An 8,815-nucleotide genomic window follows, 5' to 3' on the forward strand; every position below is an offset into this window, starting at 1 on the left:
TGAGTTTATTATCTCTCTTTGCTTTAGGTGAAGGGGTGGAGCCCCTCCAGGAGGAAGGACTCCCCGCACACCAAGAACACTCCAGAAACAGCCTCCTCCCTTCTGCAACCTCTAACCCTTTCAAGCTCTCTGTGTGTGTGTCTATGGATGAGGGACCTGAGAGTTATAAAGCCATATTTCTCTATCTTCTTTTTAAAACTCTTGTTTGGGCCAGGAGCGGTGGCTCACATCTGTAATCTCAGCACTTTGGGAGCCTGAAGCGGGTGGATCACCTGAGGTCAAGAGTTCAAGACCAGCCTGGCCAACATGGTGAAACCCCATCTCTACTAAAAGTATAAAAATTAGCTGGGCATGGTGGTGGGCGCCTGTAATCCCACCTACTCAGGAGGCTGAAGCAGGAGAATCACTTGAACCTGGGAGGTGGAGGTTGCAGTGAGCTGATATCATGCCACTGCACTCCAGCCTGGGCGACAGAGCAAGACTCTGTCTCAAAAAAATAATAAAAATAAATAAATAAATAAATAAATATAACTCTGTTTGGTGACCATGGTGGGCAGAATAACACAGCCTCCTCCCCTGACCCCCCTAGAGAGGTCCATTTCCTAATCCCTGGAGCCAGTGGATATGTTACCTTCCATGGCAAAAGGGACTTAGAAGATGAGATTAAGAAATTTGAGATGTGGGCCGGGCGCGGTGGCTCACGCCGGTAATCCCAGCACTTTGGGAGGCCGAGGCGGGCAGATCACGAGATCGAGATCATCCTGGCTAACACGGTGAAACCCTGTCTCTACTAAAAATACAAAAAGTTAGCCGGGCGTGGTGGCGGGCACCTATAGTCCCAGTTACTTGGGAGGCTGAGGCAGAGAATGGGGTGAACCCGGGAGGTGGAGCTTGCAGTGAGCTGAGATCACACCCCTGCACTCCAGCCTGGGTGACAGAGCGAGACTCTGTGTCAAAAAAAAAAAAAAAAGAAAAGAAATTTGAGATGGGGAGGGTAGCCTGTACTATCCAGGTGAGCCCAATATCATCACGCCAGCCTTTCTCAGGGAAGGCAGCAGAAGAGCTGGTCAGAGAAGGGGACGTGAAGAAGGAGGGGAGGTTCGGGTGATGCCAGGGCTAGCCTGGAAGGTAGAAGAGGCCAAGGAAAGCAGGCGGCCTCCAGAAGCTGGAAAGGGCAAGGAGACAGCTTCTCCCCAGAGCCTCCAGGAGCACAGCCCTGCTGTCGCCTTGATTGTAGCCCAGTGAGACGCACCTTGGACTTTCATTGGAAATAATTTTGAAACCAGAATTTTGTATTCAGCCAAACTGTCATGAAGATTAAGGGACAATAAAGATATTTTCCTACATGGGAGCAGTAAAAATGTTTATTTCCAACACCTTAAAAGACACACACATGCATATACACACACAACTGAAGGGCGTACTCTAGCAGAATGAAAAGAAACCTATTAAAGACAAAGGCTTGAGGCCCAGGTAACTGTGGAACTAATTCAGGTGTGTAGGGGAAATAAATGTCAGGATTACAGCCTTGCAGGAGGTCTAGAAAGCAGGAAAGAAAGTAAGAAGTTAAAGAATAAAAGTAGTTTCTGCTCAACAAACTCTGATAACTAACAGGAAGATTTGATTGCTGTGTTAATGAAAACATCTATTTTTCTTTCAATAATGAAAAAGGAATTATTAATGGAAAACCAAATCTGCACAAGGTCGTTGTGGTGGCTGCTGCAGGTGAGCCTCCCCAGCTCCATCCGCCCTGCTGTGCCCTGGAGCGCAGTGGCTCTCGCGGTGCGGTCCTTGGACCAGCTACGCAGCATCGCCTTGGAAATGGTTAGAAATGCTCATTTCCAAGCCCCACCCCAGATCTGCCTGTTCAAGTTTGGGAGCCACTGCCTAAGTGTACGTTGCAGGTGGGAAAGCCAAAGGCTATGAATGTTTCCCAGGCTCCCTCACAGCCTGGGATCATCCTGTGGCCTAGCTCCTGCCGGGTTGATGCCCGTGACCTGCCGATGTGGATGGGAGGAGTCTGCGGGAGGCTGGATCCGGCTGCCAGCATAGAGAGGTGTTGGCTTGTCTGCAGCAGGGGCAGGCAGATGGCCCGCTAGCTGGCCTCTAGTTCATGGGTGTTAAGAGGCTGGGTATGGGCCACGTGTGGTGCTGGCATAGATGGTACATGAGACAGTGAGATCCCACAGCCCATGGAGGGAGGGCAGTGGATTCTGACCCCCAGATCGAAGGCAAGACAGTACGGCTTGGAGACTCAGAGTTGAGGCAGTGGCTTCCTGGTTCTTGTTTGCCTAGTTGTTCCCCTCCTCCCTGGGCAGCTTCCTTGGTGGGCTGGCTTTGAGAGTCATTTCTGGAAGCTAGGCCTTGAGCCTGGGCCTCCAACCCTCCCAGCAGTTTCGTAAGCCCATAATTTCACATCTCAAATTCCTTTCTGCTTAAACTAGCCAGAGTGGGTTTTGTTCTCTGGGACTGAACCCCGACAAGTAAAAGATCCTGGTTCAAATATGCGGACCTAAGATGAGATGTGACATTGAGCACTGACAGAATCCATTTGACCTGTGTGCACGGAATCTTCTCCTTCCAGGATCGTTTAGTGGGGCTTGAAGCCCTCATGGACAAGTGACACACGAGGATCCTCATTGATGGATGTGAATTCCTCCACACTTCACTTTACTGCGTTCGTGACAGTCAACATTCTTCTACTAACTCGGTGCATTAAAAGAGAAAATAAAAGGGGGATTTTAGGACACATTTTATGTTGACAGCCTGCTCAGGAATCTCCCACCAGGCAGGTCAGAAGGGAGGCAGCAGGAAGTGTTGTGGCGGGTGGGTCACCTGCTGACACAAAACTGCTCCTGACACTGCACCAGACAAGATAGAATCCCCAACATCAAGATGTGGGCTTTGAGTCCAGCTGATTGCAGGCATCGACACGGAACAAGCCCATAGCAGTTGGCTGCTGCGGCGTATTAATAATTTTAAGTATCAGATTCAACCCACGTTTTAGATTTCCTTGATTCCTTGTCAGAAGACAATGACGGAGGCCACACAAGTGTGAGGTGACAGTGAAGGTGAGATACGGGATGAGGGACCCTTCCCACCACAGTGTCACCACCTTGTTTGGGGGAAGCACCTACTAATGGAAACATATGGAATTATGTTTTCTTCTCTACAAAGCAAATCGCACTACTTTGCAGAAAACAGTACTTGTCCAATGATGGCATTATAACCTCTATTGGCTTTAGGTTTTAGAATTAACCAATAGGCAATTCAATCATTAATTCAGGGTTTAATTAATGGGAGTCCATGATAGATACAGAACAAAACTGAGTAGGCTAAGACCTGACAAATGAAAAGCCAGGGTGGGTGGGGGCTGGGGAGACGGAGGAGGAGGTGCGGTGGGGGAACAGAATTTTCTTCACCTTACGTAATAGGACATTCGAAAATGCGCCGGTATCATTGGTGGAACAAGAGGTGGAGGTTTCTGTATATTTTTACAGATATTAAATTAATGAAACAAAAACTGTTGTTATAACTAAACAATTCTGGAAGGAAGATAAGGAAGGTAGGAGACGCTGTGAGCGAAATGACTCATCTTTGAGTGGGGGGGTAACCGACAAAACAGAGGCATGCCTGTGTTATTCGCGTCATGGTGGGACAGAAGAACCTCGGGACCAGACTGGAGGGTGGGGACAGTGGGAGACATTGAATTTTTTAAATATCACTCCTGATTGTTTGATTTTTAAAAACCATATGTGAATATGGTTCTCTCTCCCTCTTCCTGTCTCTGTCTCTCTCTTTCTGTCACACACCCAAACATCCTATGGATCTTACAAAATAAAAAGCAGCTGGTCTCCTTCAAAATCTGGCCTCTTGAAATGTGGAGCTGTGGGGATGGGGCGGCCCAGGGAGAGCAGAGCAACACACCAGGTGTTAAAGTGGAGCCCCTCGAGACGGCTCTCTGATCCCAAAGGAAGCGTCAGAATGTCCCTTACCGACAAAGCATGCTAAAAGCCCGGGGTCAGAAGTTGCTTCTACTTCTGTCGTTCTGTGTGCACGTCTCCCCCTGTCGGAGGGCGGTGCCGAGTTCAGGGTCACGTGCAGGCCACTGGCACGTGTGAGCATGTTTCATGGCCCATGTGCAGCCACCCGTCTGCAAAGCCTTGGGAAAGGCTCTCTCTGATCCATCATGGTTGTTTGCTTTGTTTCTCTAAATAACAGCAGATTACCTCTGCACACACTTTTTTTTTTTTTTTTTTTTTTAACTTCCAAAGTGTGTTTATAGCGCTTAGGCCATGTGAAGCCATCCCGGAGAGGCCAGCTGCACCTGGGGCGGGGCCAAGCAGGGAGAAGGCCGGGTCCAGAGGGCCCGGGAGTCTTCACACGGACTGATGCTCGGGGAAACCGCGAGGCCCAACTTCTGCTTCAGGGACTGCAGCATCCCAGGGAAGAGGAGCCTGGTAGTGACAGCTGGAGGCAGGGAGGCCGTGACAAACTGTCCCAGTGACCCGGCAGGAGGCCATGAGCCAGCAGAGAGAGAGAGCCGCAGTGGAGGTAGAGAAGGAATCGGCTTTCTCCTGGGTCTGTGAACAGCATCGTAGCCGACTTCTCCTCCTCTAGGACCCGCCAGGCTGCCCGCCAGAGTGGTGCGTTTACAACTGCGGTTCCGGGGGCAGGTGTCGACGTGGGCCCAGGGCTGGCCTCGCACGCCCCTCGTCCCTGTGATGGTGACTGAGGTGTAGCTTGGACCGCAGAACCCCCATGCAAGACCTCAGCCAGGCCTGCAGCTGGGGCCAGTCCCACCGGCCCTGGGGTCTTCAGTCTGCCTTCTTGGACGATCTCCCCATTCCACCAGCTGAAGGTTTTCAGAAGTTAAATTCAAAGTTGCTGGTGGTTTTGAGTCACTTTTTTTTTTTTTCAATAGCGACTCTTGAGTGAAAATTAGGCTGTTATGTGGGTGGCTGTTAAGGGTGCTTCATTTCCACATCGGAGAGCTGCCCACACAGCAGATTTTAGTAGCACTTAAAGTGGGACCTGATTTTGCCTCTCAGCTGCTACATTAAAATAAAATGCCCTTAAGCTGATTATAAAGATACTAATTTAAATGCATGGATACCATTTCCTGGGAGGAGAAATGTCTTCATTGATTCTGAGACCTCATGTCCCCTAGGGGTGCATGCCACCTTCTAGCACTCTGTAGCAGAGATGGCTCAGCAGGGCAGAGGGGTGGATGCAGAGGGGCTCTGGGCAGTGAGTCCTGGCTCTGTTGTTGGCTTGCCATGTGGTTTCAGTGAGTCACTTATCTTGGTGTCTCAGCCTCTGTCCACGTGGGGACGTTCACCCCGCTTGTTCACCTGACCAGGTTACCATGAAGACGGGATGAGTGACCCAGTGGCAAACCCTGGGCACCTGCTGAGCAGTCCTCTGTGAATCACCACTCCTCACCCTCCAGGTGGGCCGGGGCATGGCAGGGCAGCCACCATCACCGCATCAGACCAATTTGGTTCAACCTTTATGTAACGAAGTTGTGAGTTGTTTTGCAGTTGCCATGGACACCCAGGTTGAAGGTCACATAACCTGAGAATGCCCAGATGAACCAAGCATGCACCCACGGGCAGAACTAAGTGCTCGGACCTAGAAGCAGGGACTGAATTAAGAAGCAGATGCCACACAGCAAGATCCAGGATCCAATCAGATTGAGCCCTGGCATCACCCCATCGCATGATCCAGTCAGATCACGCCTCCAGGCATCACATTATTGTAAGATCCAATCAGATCACACCTCATTACCCTATGCTTATAAAATCCAACCCAAACCCCAGCTTGTGGAGACAGATTTGAGTGTTTCCTCCTGTCTTCTTTTCAGTCGACTCACAATAAGCCTTTCTCACTGCAAAAAGCCAGTGCTTTCGTGTTTGGCTTTCTGTTGTATGGGTGCAAATGGACACAGTTTGGTTTGGTGACACCACTGCTCTTGCATTTGCCCCCATCCTGAATTTTCTTTGAGCTCCTTTGGAAGAAGTTCATGCCTTCGCCTCCCCTCATTCAGTCTGTTACAACAGTCTCCCAACTAATCTTGTTTCTCCTCATTTCACCTTCCAGGTAGTTGCCTGAGAGCTCTCTAGCATGCAGGTCTGAGCATGTGGCTCCCAACTTCAAAATCTTCAGTTTGGCATTCAAGACTGTCTTTGCTCTTCATCCCTGTGTGCAGGGGTTCTTTTCACCCTTCTATGTGAAGCCCGTGCAGCCCCCTCCTGGCAGGTGAAGGTACTCGATTCCTTGAGCAGGCAGGTGGAGGGGCTCGATCCCTTGACTTCCTCGCGGCACCATGAACAGCCGCCATTGTAAACTGCTTCCTATGTGATATGGTTTGGATATTTGTCCCCTCCAAACCTCATGTTGAAATGTGATCCCCAGCATTGGAGGTGAGGCCTGGTGGGAGGTATTAGGATCATCAGGGCAGACCCCTCATGAATGGCTTGATGCCATCCTCTTGGTGATGAATGATTTGTCACTCTGTTAGTTCACACAAGAGCTGACTGTTGAAAAGAGTGTTGCACCCCTCCTCTCTCTCTTTGTCTCCCTTTCTCACCTCTGCTCCCCCTTTGCCTTCCACCATGATTAAAAGCTTCCTGAGGGCTTCCCCAGAAGTAGATGCTATTGCCACTCTTCTTGTACAGCCCGCAGAACCATGAGCCAAATTAATCTCTTTGCTTTATGAATTACCCAGCCTCGATTACTCCTTCATAGCAATGCAAAACAGATGAACATGCCATCATCCCGGATAGCTCTGATTACCCATCCCTCCCCACTAGGCCGTGAGTTTCTGGAGAATAGAAGCCAACGCCGACCCATCACAGTGTCCCTTGTAGGCACTCGGGTGTTTGTTGAGTGAATGAATGAATGGGTGATTTAAGGTATCCTTTTTGTTGGGAATGTTCTTCTCTTTCTGCTGAGCTTTCTAGATTCAGCTAGCTGTAGGCCACATCCTCTGAGGAAGAATTCTTAGGAATTCCTTCAGGGAAATGTGACTCCCTGTAGGTCCCTGGATAGACTTCTGTCTGAGCACACACAAAGGTTTATTTCACTGAGTTGATTTTATGACCCTGGTGTTTCCCCTGCCAATTCCAGTTTCCATCCCATAGGGTGAGACGCTATAACTTGGTGGGGGACAATTTTGATTTGGAGTCTTTTTGTCCCTAGGGAAGAGTCCTCCATGGCTGCCTCTAACAAAGATGACCCCACACCACTATCCACAGAGGGCTGGGGATGGTGGATGCTGTGGTTTGAATATTTGTCCCTGCTAAAACTTGTGTTGAAATTTGATCTTCAGTGTGAGGTGGAACCTTTGAGAGGTGATTGGATCATGAGGCTCTGCCCTCATGAATGGATTAACCCATTCATGGATTGATGGAATCATGATGTGAACTGAAAAAGTCACAAAATCTATAAATTTAGAAAGGAGGGCTTTATTTCTAAAGGAGGGTACCACGACCTGCAGGCAGAAAGTGGAGCCTCCAGCTGAACAGAAAAGCAATCCCTTTAGGGAGGAAGTTACGAGACAGGAATTTGTGCTGAAGGGGTGGGCTAAGTGTACCTATTCAGCAGGCTATAGGAGGAGCTATGAATATTCACAAGAGGGAGATGGGCACATGCATAGTAAGCCAGCATGTATGTTACACACGTCCCATGTTCCCTTTGTGATGGAGAGGGAGAAACCTTTAAATATGTTACAGTTAGGCCCTATACGTCAAAAGGTGAAGCAGGGGCACGAAGACCCTCTGTGCGCAGCTCTGCAGACTGAACAGAACCTTCCATGGCCAGTGGTCTCTTATCAGAAAGGAATGCTGGTCCAGTGCTGTGTTAAAACTGCAGAATGGAGGGTGGGTGTCAGGAGGCTGGTGGACATCAGCAGCAGAGCAAGTCTTTCAAAAGTGTTGGTTTCTGTGTATCCCTAAGGAAAGAAAGGTGGTTAGTGAAGGAGTAGAAAGGGGCGGGTCTAACCTCCTGTCCTGTCATGGCCGGGAGCTCAGTTCTTTTTAAGATTTCCTTCAGTCCCCTTGGCTGAGAGGGGGTTTGTTCCATCAGTTGAGGGACTCAGGATTTTATTTTTCTTTTGCAATGGGTTATCATGAGAGGGGAACTGGTGGCTTTATAAGAAAAGGAGAGAGACCTGAGCTGGGACACTCAGCCCCTTCACCATGTGATGCCCTGCATTGCCTCAGGACTCTGCAGAGTCCCCACCAGCAAGAAGGCCTTTGCCAGAGGCAGCCCCTTGACCTTGGACATTGCAGCCTCTAGAACTGTAAGCAATAAGTTACTTTTCTTTATAAATTACCCAATTTCAGGCATTCTGTTATAAGCAAGAGAAAATGGCGAAGACAGCGGAAACATGCTCCATCAATCAGTCTGTCCTCTGCTAAGGTTTGCAAGGATGACAGCCCCATCCCAAGCACACGCTGGCCCCTGCCCCATCAGCTTGTACCAGGTCAGTACCACTGGATTACAAGGTGAGGCACACTCTTCTTTCCAAAGGAGAGGAGGCAAAGCCTAGAGGGCATGGCAAGGCTGAAGCAGGACCACTGCTGTGCTGGTGACCTGACTGTACCCTGTGCTGCCTTGAGACAACCCTTCACCAGCAGGTGCTCCCCCGATGCCTGACCTGTCTCTTTCACCTCCAGCTCTTCTCCACCTAGATGCTCAGGCATGGCAGGCTGGGGTGGTTGGCTCTAGGTCCATGGGCAGAAGGAAATGTGAGTATTCCAGTTCTGGTTCCATTTCTTCCTTAGAGAAAGTGGTAGCTGACTTGCTTAAT

At 49.6% G+C, this 8,815-nt stretch overlaps 1 long non-coding RNA gene across 1 annotated transcript in view; it reads left to right on the forward strand.

Annotated features, from left to right (window-relative positions):
- The window catches only part of LOC129392968 (uncharacterized), a 90,391-nt gene extending 84,506 nt beyond the window's left edge, over positions 1–5,885 (forward strand). The window contains exon 3 of the long non-coding RNA XR_004669699.3: positions 28–5,885. This is a non-coding gene — a long non-coding RNA (uncharacterized LOC129392968). The remainder of the gene's footprint in view (positions 1–27) is intronic.
- Positions 5,886–8,815: the final 2,930 nt, after the last annotated feature.

The sequence above is a fragment of the Pan paniscus genome, chromosome 12 (genome assembly GCF_029289425.2).
Source record: "Pan paniscus chromosome 12, NHGRI_mPanPan1-v2.0_pri, whole genome shotgun sequence".
In the NCBI taxonomy this organism is placed as follows: Eukaryota; Metazoa; Chordata; class Mammalia; order Primates; family Hominidae; genus Pan; species Pan paniscus.